Here is a 22,286-nt window from a genome sequence, read left to right as displayed (position 1 = left end):
CCAACTCTAAAACTTTTCTCAGGATTTGAGCTGAGTTTCAGATCTATAACGGAAGGGCATGAAAGTTTAAAAGAAAACTGCCCTTTAGTTATATCTGTAGACAAATCCAAGTACCCTTATGAATCAAGTGTTCATTATCTCTTTAAGCATTCAGGAAGAGGCCATTGTAAGTTTAATAATGGAAAAACCTAAGTGTGCAAGATGTCATTGATCCCTGCTGAGTTATAATACATAAAATTGTTCCAAAGCAGCTCAATTATTTCAAAGTTACATTTGAACACCACATTCAATTTGTGTGTTTGCACTTGTTGAAAGAAAATATTAATTTATGAAACACAAAAATGCAAGAGATAAACTATCAATAAATTTTTAGTAGTCAAAATTATTGCCCTGGGAGACACAAGTGTTGACACAAGCTTTTATGATTTTTCTCCAACATAAACATGTATTTTTATAATCCTATAAAAATTTTAGAGTTTATAAAAGAAAGTAATCTAATGATATATTAAAAGCTGGCTTTCATGTATGGTTTATTAAGTCACATTTGCATGCAATGGAAAATTAACTGGTTCACGAAGTCTTCTAAAATAGAATATGGAAATTTGACGTAATGTTTGGAGGCCCACAATCTCTTGTGAGTAGAACGTTTGTCATGTACACTTTGATTTGTGCATTGATTTAACTCTCCACTATATAGATTTCAGACAATAGAGAAAGACAATGGACTAAGACTTCATAACCGTAAGTCAATTAAAGTTCAAATCTGAAAGTCTTATTAGTTATGTTCTTATTTTAATTGCAATCTAATAGTCTTTTATTAATATGTCCTACTAGCTTAACAATACCAATGAAAAAAAACAGAAGCTAGATGAACTTAAATAATCCCTTTCAACTATCATTAACTAGTAAATGAGACATTTGGAATTTTCACTGACTTCTCTCTCAGCGGACAATAAAGAACATCTTAAATGGTTATTACAAATTGACAGACATGTTTTCCTCTATTTACCACACTTCCCCAGAGTACCAATGGTCTTTTGATTCTATTCTAATAGTTATTCTATTAGTGTACCAAACATTTGTAGATTGCAGTATCTGCGCTCATATTTCCCCTCCTGTATTTCCTCCCAATCCTTTAACCTACTCACCACTTTCAATCTCCAAATTCTTTTTTTTTTTTTGTATTTTATTTTTTTCTTATCAGTTACATTTTATTAACTCTGTACCCCAGCCGTGTCCCGATCCCTCATTCCCTCCCAATCCCTCCCTCCCTCCCTCCTCTCCACCGTGCCCCTTGCCAAGTCCTCTGATACGGGGGACCTCCTCCCCATTCATCTGATCCTGTTTTATCAGGTATCTTCAGGACTGGCTGCAAAGCTCTCCTCTGTGGCCTAACAGGACTGCTCCTCCCTTGGGGGGTGGGGAGGCCAAAGAGCCAGTCATTGAGTTCCTGTTAGAAATAGTCCTTGTTCCCCTCACTATGGGAAACCAATTGGTTACTGAGCTACCACAGGCTACATCTGAGCAGAGGTTCTAGGTTACATTCATACATGGTCCTTGGTTGCATGTCAGTCTCAGAAAAGACCCTGTGCCCAGATATGTTTGGTCCTTGTGGAGCTCCTATCCTTTCCTCATCAGACTAACTCCCCTTCTTTCTTATGATTTCCTGTACTCTGCCAAAGGTCTGGTCATGAGTCTTTGCTTTGAAAACACTGCTAGTTAGAGTCTTTCCAATGCGCTCAGTAGACTGCTGTCATACGTTCAATGCGCATCCCATCTGTCATTCTAAATCTAATAGCTTATCCTCTTTTGATATTTTTAAAACTTTCATGTTTTCTTACTGGTGATGAATCTATGATACAAGTTCAAATTTATATTATAAGGTATATAGTATACATGTATGTAGTATATGTGTATATAATATGTAAATGTATATACATATATAGTATATGTATATAAGTATATTTATAAAAATATATAGTATATATACTATATTGTATAGTATATAATATATACATATATAATATTATATGTTATATATAGCATTATAATATAATTAAAAGTATATATTATATATTATTATATTATATTATTGTTTATATCTAATATATAGAGAATATATTATATATTATAATATGATTATACTTATAATAATATAATATTTTATATAGAAAACATAATATTGTCTGGGTTTTGGCCTTCTTAGAAAGTTGAATACCTACATCAATACAGTACATCCCATTTCATTTCTTTCTGATGTGGAAAAAGGAGCTTTCTAAAAGACCCTGAGTGCATTCTCCAAAATCTTAATTCTACTATTACAAATGATCACACAGTCAGTAACCATGACAACGATGCTATGCTTCCAAATAAAATAATCACTGAATATGAAGAAATTAGATGTGAAAAGTAAGTCAATGAAATATTGCAAAACAAAAAAAATCCATAATATAATATATAAGCCTGTATTATGTTAATCTACTTTCAATTTAGGGCATTATAATTAGTCCATGTATCTGGGAAAAAAAAGAATTCCTGATAAGTAATTCAAATTTCAAAGAATGTACCTCATCTTTTGCAATAGAACACTGTCTTCAAATGTTTGGAAAATCAAATGCCAACTTACACATGCAAAATACAGATGATTCCTATAGGTTAAGGTTGCCCCTAAGCTTCCTTGAAAAATAAATAATGTTCTGTATTGAGAATAGGGGACTTCAGATTGCAGGGGTTTTGAACATTTCAGAACTAATTAATTTCCTATGGTAATTTTTTGAAGTAAAATGCTTTGAAATAGGTCAAATTTAAAATAGTCCAAATTCTTCTGTCAATTATTTTCTCTTAACTTGTTGAAGCTGGCAAACAGTCAGATACTGTGTGTGTTATCTATTTGTTACTGCACCCTCATTGTTTTACTCTCAGCACAAATGGTTATGAAGCAGATCGAAACTCTTTTTGAAATGAATATGGCCTCATACTTCACAATTTAAGGATGAACGGACTGGACAAAAGAGAGAATCAAAATTCTTACAATGCAATTTCTCTGTGTGGTCCAGATGTTACAGAAAAAGAAGAGACTAAAGTAACCTTTACAATCATTGTGCCCACAAACTGAAACGTTCATTATAATACCTAGAGAATGACGAAGTCTAGAGGTTGTGAAGTATGCCTTGAACCAAATATGACCTCGAGTTCCGAACATTTTCAATGACTTCAGAAACTATCAGTTATATGTTTTCCCCACCTGCAGAAGCCCACTGACATTCCCTCTTCCCTTTTTTCTTCTTTCCTTTCTTTCTTCTTTTTTCTCCATTTGTAGTTTCTTTTAAACTACATATGTCATAATATATATTACATATTTTAATCACTGATATAAATCCAGCACTTTCTAAAGCTGTTTATATAAAGAGCGAGTTTCTTACTGACATTTACTGGCCACATTGTGAAAACACCAAACTTCTGCAGCAACTGATTTCCATAATCTTTAGATGGAACAAAATAATTTAAAAGATATAAACTGCATTTAGTGAAGTATATTACTTTGAAAAATGGATGAGTTTTTGCTTACAAGGTTACCCAAGCATTCACATGAAGGGAACCATTTAATTTTCTACTTCATGCCAAGGAACTCACAGATGGGAGGGAGCATTTTCCTTGATTTAGCCTGCCTGATGTTGCGTGACCATTCTTCACTCTCTATTCAGCAAGAATTTCAGATTCTCTTCACATTCACTGTATTACTTAACTCACTGGATATACAGTTTTCACTGAATAAAGAGTCATCGGTGAATGTGCTGCCTTTCCTGGTGTACAGCCATCAGTGAATGCACAGTGCTTGCACAGACCTAGCTGAATGCACTGTCTTCTCAGGATTTAGTCCTTGCTGAACCCTCACAGAATTTATGAACCTCACTGACGTACAACCCTCGCTGAGTGTACAGTTTTATCTGAGTGCCCTGTGGTTACTGAGTATACAGTCCTCAGCAAATGGATACTCATCAGTGAATGTCATCTTCTCTAAATATAAAGTCCTTGCTGAACCTACAATCTTACCTGAACACAACATCATCCCTGCATGTATAGTCTTCACTGATTGTACGTTAAAATTATTTTTACAAAAAATTTTGTCTGTTTTTTTCAGTTTCTCTCTTGACCTGATTATCACACAAATAATTGAAACTCTATTATGTATTATTTTAACAAGCTTCATAGCACAAGAACTGAGCAGTTATTACTATGTTCTTAACCCTCTAAGCTAATTTGATTTCCTCCCCGTGTGTATCCCAACAATACCTGCACTTTGTAGTTTCCTTGCTGAGCTCTCTCTCCTGGTCCCTCCTGGACACTCATGGCTAAATCACCTATTCCCTCTTCTTACTTCCTCTTCCTCTGGCTGGCAGGAAGTACAGCCCTATTCTCTCCCCTGTCCAGCAACTGGCTGTAAGCTACTTTATTGGCAGATCAAGGGACAATTGGGGAAAAGTGTTTATACAACATTGAAACAGGAGATTCTCAGAATGAAGATTGCAAACAGATAATGGGACATACAGAAATGAGTACTTGAATTACACAATAACCTAATGCCTTCCCCTTTAAGTCTAATAAAAGGATCTTTCTCTTATATTAACTATACATAATAACAATTATGAAAATTAGGGTAAGATTTACATTTGTGTCTTTGATACCCTTGGATAAAGTATTGTAACATCTCTCAATGTCTATCATCTTCAAAAAAATTAAGTGTAACTCTAAGACTATAATTATCTAGTCTTTAACCCTATCAGAGACTTAAGAAAAGAAATAAATACTATGTAAATATGCAGAAAATTTGGGCAAGCACCTTCTAAAAGTATAGAAATGACAGAGATGTTTGGATGCCTGGACAGCTGTCCAAAATTCTTTTATAGCATTGGAGCATCATTTTTAATTTAGCCTTCAGGCTCAAAAGATTTGACAGGTTTTTCTTCGAAGCAGGAAATATAAAGGACTTAACGACATTATCCTTGCAAACCTCGGCAGCCAGCTCTCCTGCATCCTGGACTTTCAGCTTTCGACAGTGTTCTGTCTGTAATTGACACAGGGCACTGTCTCATCCAGTGGCTACTTTGCCACATATCAAGCCTGTCTTATTGCTTTAAAAAGTTAATAAAATACCTTTAAATGTCACATTCTATAGATCTAGGGGTTTTGAAGACCAACGATCTTATCTGAATTGTTTGTTTTTAGCTATTTTTATCTATTAACTACAAAAACATTTTTTTTGTAATTAACTAAACAAGTATCTAACATTACCATGAGTTTGATCGTCTAACTGCTAATATGCAGTTAGACAGTTAGGATAATTATTTCTTAATTATATGAAACAATTTTCAAAAGAACTAGAATTTAACATTATAGTTAAGAATTACAAAGTTTCAATTACTTAGGATGTTATAACCAAATATAATCTTTTATCGGCATTATGTACCAATGTACAATGATTTGATGTAAAAGTAGATTCAATAATCTACTTTTTACTTATAGTTTCTATAACCAATCCCTTTAAAACAGTAACAAACATCTTCCCTTCCATAAAATGACCCAAAACCATCTACCCCTGTTCTTGGAAATAGGGCATAGTTTTCTTAGGTTGCTTCTGGCTGATTTGGGGAGATAGTTTTCCTTTTGGAGTGGGCAAGAAAATTGTGATATTGTCCAGTCTTAAGAAAGCTACGTGTAATGTTTGCTGTCCAGTCTTTGTATGCTGAGAAGGTTCACAGCTTAACTGAAGTCCTGACTGGAGCACTTTGTGACCCTGTGATAGCTGTATTGAAACTTTCCTGGGTGCAGATTTTTGTGGAAACAGATACTGTGGCTGTCTAGGAGGTTGTTTGGATGACTTGTCTTATCTTTCTTGGTGTCTGGTCCTCTTGTTCTCCAAAATACATAAACTTTTAAAGGTATATATTTTTCACATATATTAATAAAAAAACTACATGCTGAGCACAGTTTAGTTAAAGGAGATTTTCCAAAAAATAAAATTTGATCTATACCATTTAAAAGAATGGTAAGTCCTGAAGAATTTGTAGCCAAAGATTTATTGGCCATGCATAGCTAAAGCCCTGGTTAGAGACATTTTCACATCGCAGTTAGTCTCAGAAATGATCTCATGATGCCTGACCTGATTGGTCTTAATGACTTTTTTTAATTCTTTATTAATTACACTTTATTCACTTTGTATCTCCCCTGTGGTTCTCTCCCTCCTCCCGTCCCAATCACTCCTTCCTCTACCCTCTGCATACATGCCCCTCCCCAAGTCCACTGATAGGGGAGGTCTTCTTTTCCTTCCTTCTGATCCTAGTCAATTAGGTCTCATCAGGAGTGGCTGCAGTGTCTTCTTCTGTGGCCTCATAATGCTACTTTCCCCTCTAGGGGAGGTAATTAAAGAGCAGGCCAATCAGTTCATGTCAGAGGCGATCCCTGTTCCTATTACAATGGAACCCACTTGGATACTGAACTGCGACGGGCTACATCTGTGCAGGGGTCTTAGGTTATCTCCATGCATGGTCCTTGGTTGGAGTATCAGTCTCAGGAAAGAACCCTGTGCTCAGAATTTTGGGTTCTGTTCCTTTCCTTGTGGAGTTCTGGAAAGCAATCTGGCACTTCCTCAGACAACTAGGAATAGTGTTTCCTCAAGATCCAGCTATACCACTCCTAGGCATATACCCAAAAGAGGCTCAAGTACACAATAAGGATATTTGCTCAACCATGTTTTTAGCAGCCTTATTTGTAATAGCCAGAAGCTGGAAACAGCCCAGATGCTCCTCAGTGAAGGAATGGATACAGAATTGTGGTATATCTACACAATGGAGTATTACTCAGCAATAAAAAACAAGAAAATCATGAAATTTGCAGGTAAATAGTGGGATCTGGAAAAGATCATCCTGAGTGTGCTATCCCAGAAGCAGAAAGACGCACATGGTATATACTCACTCATATAGACCTATAATATAGGATACACCTACTAAAATCTGTACACCTAAAGAAACTAATCAAGAAGGAGGACTCTTGCTAAAATGCTCAATCCCTATCCAGAAAGGCAAAGAGGATGGACATCAGAAGGAGAAAAGAGGGATCAAGTCAGGAGCCTGCCACAGATGACCTCTGAAAGGCTCTGCCCTACACACTATCAGTGCAGATGCTGAGACTTATGGGCAACCTTTGGGCAGAGTGCAGGGAATCTTAGGAAAGAAGTGGGAAACAGTAAGAGCTGGAGAGGTCTTAATGGTTTTTTTTTTTTTCCTTCTGTCTGCAGCCAAGATCTTCAGAAGGTCTTCTCCTGTTAAACCTGATTTCTATAATAACAGGCTCTGTACAAATTTTCTAGAAATCAGGTTTAACAGGAGAAGACCTTCTGAAGATCTTGGCTGCAGACAGAAGGAAAAAAAAAAAAAACCATTAAGACCTTTCCAGATCTTACTGTTTCCCACTTCTTTCCTAAGATTCCCTGCACTCTGCCCAAAGGTTGCCCATAAGAAGGGGCAAGTAAGGGGTGGGGGGAGGGTGGGACCAGGAGGGGATTAATTCATATAATTTAGCAGTCCTTTCTAAAATCCAGTATATTTTAGCAGACTTGGTACTTGTCTCATTAAAATATTTAAAATTAGTAAATCATTATTTAACCTACTTGGGGGAGATATTATATTCCCGTTCTGTTTTCATGACTGAGGGTGGGACTGGGAGGAAATGAGGAAGGAGGCTACAGTGGGGATGCAAAATGAATAAACTGTAATTAATAAAAAAATAAATTTAATAAAAAGAAAACTCAAAAAGTTATTGTTAGATCTTTCCATAATTGTTTGACCTATAGGGTTATAAATTACATCTGTGACAGGTTTCATGTCATAATGCCTAAAACCTTACTGTATTTCAATTGACATACATGCTGAAGCATTATCAGCGCCAATTTGCGAAGGCATCTCCAAGACATTCGCCATCTTTAACAACTGTGTATGTAGCCTTAGAATAATGCCCTCCAGAATTTAAGGCAAAAGCGTATTGGAATTCTGAATATGAACATAAGGCATGCTGTATAGACTTCAGTTCTACAAACTCTGCAAAGTAGAGCACAGAAGCTACCGCATGGCCTTGTTCCCAGGAAACACCAAACTGAATATGCATTTCTACTTTAGCATCTAGACCTCTACCCAGTGATTGAACCTTGAAGGTACACATACAATATCCAGTTGACCATGCTGGTCTACAGCTGTAGCCTTTCCGTCCAGCATCTCAATGGGCTGCCATTTATTCTGCAATTTCTTGAAGTCTTTGTGGATCTTCTTCATCTGGAACTACCACTTTTGACAGTATTGTAAGTTCCAGATTGTTTTTTTTTTTTTTTCTGAAGGTTTCCTATTTTGATTCAATGAGTCCTCCAAACTGTTCTATGGCCTTTAATTTAGCAACTATTTTCTCATTCTTTTTTCCCTGCAAGTCTGTCTTATTCTGATCTTTCCCAAAGAGGATATACAAAACTGAAGCTGTCACTGAAAAAATTATTTGTATACTAACAGAAACAAACTCAAATGGACTCCAAAAACACCATCTCACTGTGTCTTTCTCAATTTTTGACATAGAAAAGAATCTTCTTTAATCTCTAAACCTCTCCCTAAGGACTTTTCTTCTTCAGACCCAGCTTTCCTTTGAGACTTAACCAGTTCAGATGCTTGAGGTTTCTCAGTTTGTCTCTGGCTCCTGATTCCATGGAGAGGCTTTTTTTTCTGCCTACCTCACTGGATCCTGACCCCTCCCCAACTCTGGGAAGTTATTGGGTCCATAAGTATTTGTTCTTGTGGCCTGCAGGAGTAAGGTGAGCAAGAACCCCTTCTCAAAGGGATTTAGCTTTCTGCTGTGAGTAGGGAAGTCTGGCTTTGAGAAGCTTGCTTGTGTTAAAGGGTCACTTTTGTTGTTGTTTTCTTAGGAAGGCTTAAAAGAACTGCCTCTCTGATGTTCATTTTAGTTTTTTTTGTTTCTCTTCAGCCAGCTGGAGGCCTGGCTTCTCTAAGGGGGTGTAATCAGGAAGCTGTGAGCTCCTTCCTCAGAAACTTCAGTTGTCTGTCCACATGTCTCCATGTGGGGGTCATCTGTCTCTGCCTAGGCCCCCTTCATCCTAGGCAGGGTTCTTCTAGTCTTCAGCTTGTTCCCGCTAGGCTGTGAGCCCAGCAGAGTTGTCTAGTCTCCGGCTTGCTCCCCAGCCAGGGACCCCAACTGCGTCTGCACAGCGCTGGACAAGTGGTCACCTCAGGCTAGCTCCCTGTTCAGAGCTCCTAGGGCTGGACTGGTGGACCTATCAGGTTTGTATTGCTCAGGGAGTGTTAGGCTACTAGTCATCCAGATGTTCACAGGTTAGAACACCAAGCGTAGACACAGCCTCTTTCCTCTCTGACACCTACTGAAACACAGGAGACCCAGCAGTCACGCCTGCAACACATCCAGGGACTGAATACAATCTTGACAGCATGCAGTCTTCACTGGCTTGCAGTCTCCTAGATATACAGTATTTGCAGGATGTCCAGTTTTTCATCGACATACAGTGACCACTAGATAGAGTCCTTGCTGAAGGTGCAGCTTTTGTGGACGTACAGTCTTCAGGAAATGTACAATAGTCCCTGAGAATACATTCCTGGATGAATGTACAGCTATTACTGAACGTAGGGTCTTCCATGGATGTGCAATTTTGGTGACTGTACAGTTTTCACTGAATATACACTTTTCCTGAATGCATTTTCTTACAAAAATGCACAGCCTTCACTGCATGTAGAGTCAGCATTGCTTTTATAGCCTTTGCTGGATATACAGTCTTCCCCGGATGCCCAGATTTCGCAGGATGTAGCACTCACTGCATGTGCAGTCGCCACTGAATAGACCTTGTTGAATGCATAGCCTTGCCTGAGTGTAGACCCTTTGCTGCATGCACAGTCTTTGCTGGTGATCAGTCTCCACAGGCTGGACAATGATTACTGACTTACAGTCTTCAGTGAATAGACATTCCTCTTGAATGCCCAGTTGTCAGTGCATATACAGAGTTCACTGAATGTACCATATCGACTGAAGGATATCCTTTAATGGATAGTCTTTGCTTCATGCAGAGTCTTCATTGAATGTGCACTTTTCACGGGATATATAATCAGTCCTTTCTTACTGATCAGTTCTAACTGAATGGACAGTCTTTGCTGTGTGTACGATTTTTCACTAAATGTAGTCTTTACTGGTGGCACAGTCATTGTTGAATGTTCAGCCTTGCCTGGATGTACAGCCTTCCGTGACCGTACAGTGTTTACTGATTATACAGTGTTCACATAAGCACAGTCTTCGTTGGATCCACTGTGTTTGCTGGATATACACTCATCGCTGAATGTACAATCTTTCCTAAACATGGTCTGCACTGCAAGCACAGTCTTCAGTGGTTTTGTGGTTTTCACTCGATGTGTAGTCTTTACTGGAGGCACAGTCTTGCCTGGATATACAGCCTTCCCTGGATACACACTCTTGGCTGAATATACAATCTTTGCTGGATACACAGTCTTCCCTGGGTGCACAGTCTTCACTGATTTAACAATCTCCCCTTGATGTGCAATATCTGCCTGGTATAGATTCTTGTTAAACAAAAGTATTGGCTGGATGTACAGCCCTTGCTAGATATACAGTCTTTGTGGAGTTACAGTCTTACCTTAATGTACATTCTTACCTGAAGTTATCATCTATGTCCTCACCAAATGTAGGCTCTTTGCTGAATGTACAATACTAGCTGTATATGTACTTCATACTGAATGGCAGTCTTTGCTGCATGTATAGTCTTCCCTGCATTTTCCATCTTTGCTGGATGTACAGTTTTTGCTGGATTACAATCGTCACTGATATATATGTATACCCATACACACACACACACACATAATTTGCTGGCTGAATAGCCTTTGCTGCCTGAACAGTCATCACTGAAAAGGCATTCCTTATTGAACAGTCTTACTTGAATGTGCAGTCTTCAGTGAACATAAAGTACTCAGTGATCGTATTGAAGACACAGCCTTTGCAGGCTCAGAGTATTTAATCAATGTACAGTGCTCACTTGATGGACAGCCCGCACTGAATGTAGTTTTTGCAGGATGTACGGTCACCCCTGAATGTTCAGTCTTCCTGAATATACAATCCTCGCTGCGTGAACCATACATAGTGAATGCACAGTCCTTGCTGAATGTATAGACTTCACTGAGTGTGCACTTCTTGCTGAATAGACATACTTGAGTGCACAGGAATACATGAATGTACTGTCTTCCCTGTGTATATTGTCTTTGCTGAATGTACAGAGTTCACTGAATATACACTCCTCCCTGAATCTATAGTCTTGTCTGAATGTATCATCTATGTTTCATGTACAGTGTTTGCTGGTTGTACAGTTTCTGTTGGATATAAAATCTTTGCTGGATCTAATCCACATTTTGCTAGATGTACAATATTACCTGAATACTGCTCTTGCTGAATGTGCAAGCCTCAGCAGAACATACAATCTATTGAATATACAAATATTGCATTCTGAATGTTTTGTTTTCTCTGGATATATAGACTTGACTAGGGGTAGTCTTTGCTGAGTGCATAGTCTTCACCAAATGTAAACTCTTTTCTGGTGTACAATCTTCACTAAATAGACAAGATTCTACACATACAGTCTTTGATGATTGGACAGTTCACTGAATGCAGTCTTCATTACATGTTGACCTTCATTGTATTTTCAGTCTCTGCCCAATATTCAATTTTCACTCTATGGACAATCTTCATGTACATACATTCTTCACAGGATATAGTTTTGTTGGACATACAGTCTTTACTGAAAGTTCAGTCTTCACTGAATGTCTCATCTTACCTGAATGGACAGTGTTTGCTGCATTTGTAGACTTCTCTGATTGTACAGTCTCTTCTGGATGTGTAAATATCACTATATGTGCAGTCTTCACCGAATGTACAATGTTCCCTATCTTTACAGTTTCCCCTAACTTTACAGTCTACTGGAAGATATTTTTTTTGTATTTGCTGGCCCTGTAGTGGACATCCATTTTGTTGATAAGTAACAAAGTAATGACCCTGTCAGGTAAGTGTACTTACTCATCTGTCTATATGACAAAGCTTTTTCCTCTGGGCTCCTTCAGAATTCATATATGGATTGTCCTGTGTGTATTACCATCTGCAGGGAGACTGACTTTCACAACTCTGTGAAAATAAAAATTCATGTATTTCACAATTCCAAGGGTAGTAGATAATAATCAATTCGAAATATTATGATCATGCTTTTGTTCTGGCCCCCAGCGATGGAGCATCAGTTCTGAGGTGAAAGCATTTTCCTCATAGAATGCAATACCAGAACCTTGGAACTGACAATCATATTCATGTCAGAGACAGTCCCTGTTCCCTTACTAGGCAACCCACTTGGTTACTGAGCTGCCACTGGCTACATCTGTGCAGGGGTTCTAAGTTATCTCAATGCATAATCCTTAATTAAAATATCAGTCTCAGAAAAGAACCCTTGGCCCAGATTTCTTGGTTCTGTTGCTCTCCTTGTGGAGCTCCTGTCCCCTTCAGGTATTTCTATCTCCCCTTTCTTTCATAAGGTTCACTGCACTCTACACAATGTTTGGTTATGAGTCTCAGCATCTGCTTTGATACCCTGCTGAGTAGTGTCTTTCAGTGGCTCTTCGTGGTAAGTTGCCTGTTTTCTCCCTCTTCTAATGTCCATCCCATCTGCATTTCTAAGTAAGGATTGATCATCTTACCCAGGGTACTTCTTCTTGCTTAGCTTCTTTAGGTGTATATATTTTAGTATGTTTATCCTATCTTATAGGTCTATATCTACTTATAAGTGAGTATATAGCATGTATGTATTTCTGCTTCTGGGATACCTCACTCAGGATGATCTTTTCTAGATCCCACCATTTGCCTGCAATTTCATGATTTCCTTGTTTTTAATTACTGAGTAGTATTCCATTGTGTAAACATACCACAGTTTCTGTATCCATTCCTTCATTGAGGGACATCTGGGTTGTTTCCAGGTTCTGCCTATTATAAGTAAAGCTGCTACAAACATGTTTGAGCAAATGTCCTTATTGAGTACTTGAACATACTTTGGATATATCCCTAGAAGTGGTATAGCTGGATCTTGAGGTAGCACTATTCCTAATTGTCTGAGAAAGAGCCAGATTGATTTCCAAAGTAGGAGAAAACAAGAAACAGGACAGGAGCCTAACAGAGAGGGCCTCTGAAAGATTCTATCTAGCAGTGTATCAAAGCAGATGCTGAGATTCATAACCAAAACTTAGGCAGAGTGCAGGGAATCATATGAAAGAAGGGGGAGTTGGTAAGACCTGGAGAGAATGGGAATGCCACAATATTTCTGGGCACAGGAGCCTTGTCTGAGACTGATTCTCCAAACAAGGACCATGCATGAAGATAACCTAGAACCCCTGCTCAGCCATAGCCCATGGCAGCTCAGCATCCAAGTATGTACCCTAGTAAGGGGAACAGGGACTGTCTCTGACATGAACTCAGTAGCAGACTCTTTAACCTCCCCCCCGCCCCCCGAGGGAGGAGTAGCCTTGCTAGGTCACAGAGGAGGACAAAGCAGCCAGTCCTGATGAGACCCGATAAACTAGGGTCAGATGGAAGGGGAGGAGGACCTCCCCTATCAGTGGATTTAGAGAGGGGCAGGGAGGAGATTGAGGAGGGAGGGTGGGATTGGGAGGAAATGAGGGAGGAAGCTACAGCTGGGATACAAAGTAAATAATATGTAATTAATACAAAAAATAAAAATTAAAAAAAAACCTAATTCTGGTAGCATTGTATCCATATTAGAGGTAACTTCCCCTTTGCAGTGAAGTTGTATCAAGTTCACTGTGAAGGGTATGATATAATAGTTGTTTAACTGAAAACATAAAATTGTGGAATAAAGTTTAACAAATTTTAGAAAGTTGTAAAAGTTAAGTGAGACAGTTGAAGTTATACAAAACCAACAGATCAGACCAGACCCCCCGAAAAAAAATAAAAAAAAAGAAGAAGAAAAGAAAAAGGCAATTTCCAATTTAGTGCCTTTCTTGCCTTTTTAATTTAATGTTCTCTCTGTGGCCAAAAGGGCTAATGAAGCTTCAAAAGTTTCTGTCATGGTCCCAGACCATAACCTATGCAGAAGATGCTGGGTCATTAAACTAAAGGTCTCCATCGGCATCTTCTCTAACAAGCATAAAGGTGACCTCGACCCATGTTGTCACTCAGGGAATAGATCCCTGATGCCCAGGAACAAAGCTATACTAGAGTCCACACAGGAAAGACAATCAGACCAAAAGACTTGCATGATTTTCACTCTTCAATAAAAGATCTTTAAAAACTACTTTGAAAATTGGGAGTTCTTTTTTAAAAAAAAATCTTAAGGAAAAAAACTCAGGATTTAAAAAAAGTAAACTAGACATTAATTTCTTAGAAAGGTATGCACAAACATTAAGAAATAAGAAAGGGATTTTCTCGGAAAAAAACAAATATAAGACAAGACATACCTTTGTATCAAATTGTGCATCAAGTTTTAGTTTGTGATTTGCCTATTTCAAAATCCTTTGGTAATTTAGATGAAAATTAATGTAAACCGTTCAAATTTGCCAACTCATCCTATCAACAAATATTAATGGAAACATGGAAGCATGTATGAACAGAAAATAAATTTTTCTTTTTTTAATTTTTTTATTTTTATTATTTACAGTTTATTCACTTTGTATCCCCCCCCCCCCCCCGTAACTCCCTCCATCTACCCTTCCCAATATCACCCTCCTTTCCTTTTTCTCACCCATGCCCCTCCCCCAGTTCACTGATAAGGGAGGTCCTCCTCCTCTTCCCTCCAACCCTAGTCTATCAGGTCTCATCAGGAGTGGCTGCATTGTCTTCTTCTGTGGCCTGGTAAGGCTAACCCACCCTCGGGGGGCGGGGGGTGATCAAAGAGCAGGTCAATCAATTCATGTCACAGACAGTCCTTGTCCCCATTACTGTGGAGGTCACTTAGATACTGAACTGCCATAGGCTACCTCTGTGCAGGGATTCCAGGCCATCTCTGTGAGTGGTCCTTGGCTGAAGTATCAGTCTCAGAAAAGATCCCTGTGCCGAGACTTTTTGGATCTGTTCCTCTCCTTGTGCAGCTCCTGTCCTCTCCAGGTCTTACTATCTCCCACTTCTTTCATAAGATTCCTTGCACTCTGCCCAAAGTTTGGCTATGAGTCTCAGCATCTGCCTTGATATCCTTCAGGGTAGAGCCTTTCAGAGACCCTCTGTGGTAGGCTACTGTCCCTCCAAAACAACCCTGAGATTTCACTTTTTACCCATCAGAATGGCTAAGATGAATAACTCAAGTGACAACACATGCTGGAGAGGATGTGGAGAAAGGGGAACCCTCCTCCACAGCTGGTAGGAATGTAAACTTGTACAACCACTCTGGAAATCAGTCTGATGGTTTCTCAGACAATTACGCATAGTGCTTCCTTAAGATCCAGCTATACCACTCCTAGGCATATATCCAAAATATGCTCAAGTATACAACAAGGACATCTGCTCAACCATGGTTGTAGCAGCTTTATTTGTAATGGCCAGAAGCTGGAAACAGCCCAGATGCCCCTCAATTGAGGAATGGATGCAGAAATTGTGTTACATCTACACAATGGCATATTATCAGCAATAAAAAACAATAAAATCATGAAATTTGCAGGTAAATGGTGGGGACTGGAAAAGATGATCCTGAGTGAGCTATCCCAGAAAGACACACAGGGTATATACTCACTCATAAGTGGATATTAAACAAATAATATAGTACAAACATACTAAAATCTGTACACCTAAGGAAGCTAATCAAGAAGGAGGACTCTGGCTAAGATGCTTGATCCCCATTCAGAAAATGATTTTTAAACATGATCCTACTTGATCGTGAGTTTGTGGTTTTTTAAGACCATTATTCCTTTTTTTTTTTTTAATGTTGGTTAGTACATTTGCATTTAAGCGCACTTACTCTTTTTTAATTAAATTTTTACTTTTTTATTAATTATAGTTTATTCACTTTGTATCCTAGCTGTAGCCCCCTCCCTCATTCCCTCCAGATCCCACCCTCCCTTCCTCATCTCCTCCCATACCCCTCTCCAAGTCCACTGATAGCGGAGGTCCTCCTCTCCTTCCATCTGACCCTTGCTTATCAGCCTTGCCAGGCCACAGAGGAAGAAAATTCAGCCAGTCTTGATGAGACCTGATAAGCACGCTTACTCTCTAGGCACCTCTTTCCAAAAGCTTAACTGCATCCTATATAGCTTCCTTTAGCTTTAACTTGAAGAATTTCCACATGTGCACGCCCCATAGGTTATTCAGTGCTGACACAGATGCTCTCAGAGCTCTATCCACGTGAACATCTTTTCCTTCAAGTCCACCAGCATACTTAGCAGCCGCCCTGCTGACTGCAGTCTGTGCACACCTCAAATGTGTGGTGGTTGGATGCTAAGTTATTTATCTTGGACTCTGTTTCCTAGCACCCGTAACTGTTCCTACAGAAAACTGTTTCAACTTTAGATTGAATTTTGTGGATTATATAAAATTAAGGGTAATGGTGTTTCCCTCTGGAGCTTGCCAGTTTTATTTCTCACAGTTACCTTGGCTCCAGTGACTGGGTGGACCTGTGCTGAGCTCAGCATGACATAGGCTCTTCTCATTCCTGTTCAGCCCCTATGGGCATTCCTGGAAAAGGGCCATCTGGGCTTTGGCCTGGGACAGCCTCCATTGACATGACAATGGAAGTAGTCAGGTGGAAAGTACATGACCTGACTTTGGAGAGTATGCCCAGAGAGGAACATCTATTGGCCAGCTCTGAGATGGTGTGGAGGAACCTGATTGGTCTCCCAAAGCCATATAACCGCCTGTAGCTTCCTGAATAAACAAAGTCTGCAGCAGCTCACCCTTAGTTTGCTTTCACCTGGTGTCTGCATGGTGACTGCATACCTCACCCCCTGGACTTGAAGGCCCTCCCCTCACACATGGGCTGGACTCTGGGGAGGAGGAGCAATAGCCCTCATGCTGTCTTATGATGTTTGAAAACTCCCTAACTTCAGTGCCACAGAGCCATCCAAAGGGCTTAGATGTCATGTGCAGAACTGTGCTTTCCTCACTCTGTCTTTTCCTCCTTGATTTCTCTCACACTGCCAAGCCCATTTTGAAAGTTCAAGCTTCATCATCTGGATCCTGAAGCCACAGTCTTTGGCTTTTGACATAAATTCTACTTGCTAGGAATCATATGATCTGGACCATGCTCTTTGTCAAAATCAAATAAAGAAAGACCTCACCAACTACTCTTCTCTGCTTATGGACAAATTATTTTTGCTCTTTCTGGTTATCCTATTATGCTTTAGATACCTGCTTTTTTCTTTCCTTAAATTTTATGAAATTTCTTTCTTCCAACTCTGTGCTATTATTGGAACTGGAAAAGAGTGCTTTGTGTATTTTATTTCAGTTGTCATGAGCATTATGATTCAAATATTTTCAATCTATAAAATCTGACAGCTCATTTTCTGACTCTGCCAAGAATACTTCAGTGCTCTACCGTGTATACATAAACATGTTTAGACACCACCCATGAAGGCTGCATTTAGGGCAACACTGCAGATTGGCATATTTATCTGATTCCATACTATATGTGGGGAGACTGAGAATGAGTCTACTTTTTGGAAAAGTTCAAAAGTTAGCAGATGGGTTAAAAAGGAGGACTCTAGCTAAAATGCTCAATCCCTATTCAGAAAGGCAAAGAGGATGGACATCAGAAGAAGGAGAAAACAGGCAACAAACAGGACAGAAGCCTGCCACAGAGGGCCTCTGAAAGGCTCTACCTTGCAGGGTAACAAACCAGATGCTGAGACTTATGGCCAACCTTTGGGTAGAGTTCAGGAAATCTTATGAAAGAAGTAGGAAACAGTAAGACCTGGGGAGGACAGGAGCTCCACAAGGAGAGCAACAGAACCAAAAAATCTGGGCACAGGGGTCTTTTCTGAGACTCATACTCCAGCCAAGGACCATTCATGGAGATAACCTAAGACCCCTGCATGGATGTAACCCATGGCAGTTCAGTGTCCAAGTGGGTTCCATAGTAATGGAACTGACATGAACTGATTGGCCTGCTCTTTGATTACCTCCCCCTGAGGGGTTGGGGGAGTAGCATTACCAGGCCACAGAGGAAGAAAATGCAGCCAGTTCTGATGAGACCTGATAGACTAGGATCAGAAGGAAGGGGAGGAGGACCTCCCCTATCAGTGGACTGAGAGAGGGGCATGGGTGGAGAAGAGGAAGGGAGGGTGGGATTGGGAGGGGAGGAGGGAGGGAGCTACAGGGGGATACAAACTGAATAAATTGTAATTAACAAAAATTAAAATTAAAAAAATGCAGTAGCCATGCCACATTCTTTTGCTATATATCTCCCCTCTCTTAAATCTGCAAATGTTAGCACCAATGATTAGTATCATGAAAAAGTCATCATAATTTAATGACTAAAATTAAAGGCTTCAAATTGTGACCTTGTTTGTTGTCATGGATTATCACAAAGCCCCCATAGGTAACTGATCAATTCTACAAAAGCAAATAACTTGGAAAAGTACTGTGAGAATTAAATGTGTTACCTCAAACACATATCTGATCCATACAGAGTGTTCCCACTGTGATTTGCAATAAATTAATCGTTAAATAAGTTTTATAACAATATCATATGAAAATTTAATCTTCTTGAAAAAAAAAGAAAAATTGTTTTGTGATATGTTTATCAATCTATAAAAGCTGAGAAACCATTCTGATATTATGAAACAGAAAGGAAAATAGGCATTTATGGGAGATGTGTAATACTGACTCAGGTATTTTGACTGTGGTTATTTTATTTTTACAATACTGCAGTATAAATACAGATTTTGTATTTTCAGATGGAGAAAATGAGTCAGCCATAAAATAATGAACACAGGCCATCCAGCATCAGAAAGCAATAACTTTCTCAGTCAACATTGAAGCCTTAATTGGCTTAGCACATTTCACTTCTCCATATAGCAAGGATGGATTTCTATTTGCTCAACAGTGAGTTCAGAGGCATTACAGATTCTAATTATCAAAACAGAATATGAGTTTTCACTACAACTTGGACCTTCTTCCTCAGTTTCTCATCCTCCACCTCCTCAGTTTACTGTCCTAATTTAATCCTTCAGATCTAATGATAACATAATTGGATTATAATCTAACCTTTCTGTCCTTGTCTATATATATTTATTTCACTTTCATTGGATTGGCTCCTAAATGTACTTTCATTTAAATATAGTTCAAGCCTTTAATGTGGCACATAATCACAAGTACACTGCTTTGGGCAACAGGAAGAGTGAATCAGATTAACATAGTCTTGTCTCTGCCTGGAAGGCTTTAATTGTTTCATTAAATCATACATGACCACTCACTGCTTCACCCATGAACATGTTCCATACAAGCCTGTAATAGAAGCATGCCTGTAAAGCAGTCTCTTTAGAACACATTGCAGAACAAACAACCCCAACAATATTGATATTTCAAAGTGATTCAGTCATTCCAAAAGGCTTTCAGCAGTGCTAATGTCAGGTATTATAATGGAAGATTCTAAGCATTAGCTCTCCACATACTGACGGACTAATGAACTAGAAATGGAACAGCAGTCATAGAAGTTTGTGGAGAAGTCCCTCCATGTAATATTGTTTAAAGTGTGAGAACAGCATTAGATTTTACTTAAAAATACTAAAATGTAATTATTTTTACTAGAAATTGGCTTGAGGAATTTATACTACATCATACAATAAGAGTCATATTTTTTAAATTTATTTTATTTTATTTTTAATTACACTTTATTTACTTTGTATCCCCCCTCTAGTTTCCTCCCTCCTCCCCTCCCAATCCATCTCTTCCTCCCCCTTCTCCTAGTATGCCCCTCCCCAAGTCCATTGGTAGGGGAGGGTTTCTTTTTCTTCCTTCTGATCCTAGCGTTAGGTCTCATCAGGAGTGGCTGCATTGTCTTCTTCTGTGGCCTGGTAATGCTGCTTCCCCCTCAGGGTGAGGTGATCAAAGAGCAGGCCAATCAGTTCATGTCAGAAGCAGTCCCTGTTCCCATTATTATGGAACCCACTTGGATACTGAACTGCTATGGGCTATATCTGTGCAGGATTTCTAGGTATTTTTAAGATAGTGAGAAAACACAGACTAACAATGAACTATATATTTAAAGTTAAAAAAATATATATGGAAATAAAAACAGAAAATCCCTGGGCAGAAAAGGAGAAACTGGTTCAGAGATCCATTACGTCTCAAGTAGCCATGGTATGCTGGGGTATTAAGGATTCTAAGTTGTAATGGTGCCTTCATTTGCTCGTGTGTGTTCTGTGGCTCTAGTGTAGGAATGGTTATGAGCGATCTCTTGTGCCAAGTCTACATCTGAAAAGACTCAAACAACCAGAAAGCACACACTTTCTTAAGAACATGATTTGCTTTCATATTCATAAATAAACTGTGGTAACTGGAGCTGCAGATCTGCAGTCACTCTACATGACTGATAAATTGTTTTTCATGTATCCGTACAATATCTAAAGCACACACTGAGCATACAGAGTTATATACACGGAGCATACAGAGTCGGAGATGCTTTCATAGCTCCTATGTTTGTCACAGCGCCATGAGGCAAAGCCCGAGATAAGTGTTGTCTCCTACCATCAGGACAGTCTACCATTCAATGTTCTTCCTAAGTTTTCCTCCACTTTCCTATGATGCTGGCTAGAGTATCGCCATTACTTAGTAGGTGTCTGAACCTAAATAATTTTAGATATTTAATTTGGATTTAAGCAGATAATTCAAAAGTTCTTGTATTTACTCCTCCGATAAAGCATCATGGTGGAAGGTGTGGTGGAGTTAAACTTCCTGCCTCAGAGCTCTGAGGAATAATACCTAAGAGACGATAAGCTAGCAGTATCCCTCAAAGGCACAGCCTCTAAGAGCTCAGGACTTTCTACTAGGCCTCACAGAATAAAGGGCCCACCACCTCCCTGTCTTACCACTCCGGGGGTCAACATTTCAACATGAAGATTGGAGTTTTTAAAACTCTGAGCGAAATAATTCCTCCAAGTTAATGATCTCAGATACCTTTTTATAATATGGAAAGGGTAACAGATAACAAAGACAAACAGGTAAAGAGACAGAGAGAGAGAGATAGCAAGGAGGCAAGAATGCATGATTTCTTTACACAAAAGCTAAATTTAAACAATTTTAGAGGAAAAACCTTTACATAACCATCTTTGATCAAATTCATGTAACAATTACTTAATACAATAATTTAATATTCTCTGCTATAAAGCGTCCTTGTTCACGGTTAATGTGAAAGGTATCAGCCTCCGCGGTTAACGGAGAAGGAAAATGCAGCATCTGATGAGATGGATGAGCAGTGTGTGAGCATCGTTTGAATTTGCAGGGCTTTACACAGTGCTGAACAAACAGTTCACAGTTCTTACAAGGAAGGAACATGCTGTTTACCCTTAAGCATCCCTCTGGAAACCGAATTTAGAAATCAAAACAAATTAGCTTCCACATGCAATATAAATTGTTTAGTTAGAGAATGCTAACTTCCATGACATGACTAGATAGATTACTAAAATAGATAATTTACTTTTATTTTTTTATTTCACTTTTTCTTTTTATTTTTCCTATCAAGTATTTCTCAAATAGTTCTGCAGAATTACTGCAGAAACCATCGGTAATGCTTCATTTTCCACACTTTTCCCCCAAACAGGCATCAGTTCCCAGGATCAGCTCCCAGGTCTGAGAAAGCACTGTCATACACCAGAGCATGCACTTGACACAAAGTAGCTTGGCTCCCTGGGAAGTGTGCAGTTAATTACTGCCTCCTTCCTCTGGTGCAAGGCCGCCATCTGCAGGAGCCACAGAGCATTTCCACCAACTCTGAGATAATACGAAGCAAATGCTGTAAAAAAGTACAAGGAACAGGACAGAAGCCTACCACAGAAGGCCTCTGAAAGACTGGCTGACAGAGGTATCAAAGCAGAGGCTGACTCACAGCCAAACTTTGGGCAGAGTGCAGGGAATTTTATGACAGAAGGAAGAGATAGAAAGACTTGGAGGGGACAGGAGCTCCAAAAGGAGACCAACAGAGCCAAATAAATAAATAAATAAATAAATAAATAAATAAATAAATAAATAAA

At 39.0% G+C, this 22,286-nt stretch overlaps 1 protein-coding gene and 1 non-coding gene across 2 annotated transcripts in view; both read right to left on the bottom strand.

Annotated features, from left to right (window-relative positions):
* The window catches only part of Gpc5 (glypican 5), an 859,871-nt gene that overhangs the window by 469,583 nt on the left and 368,002 nt on the right, over nt 1–22,286 (bottom strand). The gene's annotated exons all lie outside the window — the stretch shown is intronic.
* Nucleotides 9,350–9,481, bottom strand: LOC129679070 (small nucleolar RNA SNORA17). The gene has a single exon (XR_008720496.1). It is a non-coding gene; the product is annotated as a small nucleolar RNA SNORA17 (small nucleolar RNA).

This window comes from Psammomys obesus, unplaced genomic scaffold, assembly GCF_907164565.1.
Source record: "Psammomys obesus unplaced genomic scaffold, mPsaObe1.curated_primary_1811, whole genome shotgun sequence".
Taxonomy (NCBI): Eukaryota; Metazoa; Chordata; class Mammalia; order Rodentia; family Muridae; genus Psammomys; species Psammomys obesus.
The sequence above is the reverse complement of the archived record's forward strand: the minus strand, read 5'-3'. Positions and strand labels throughout refer to the sequence as shown.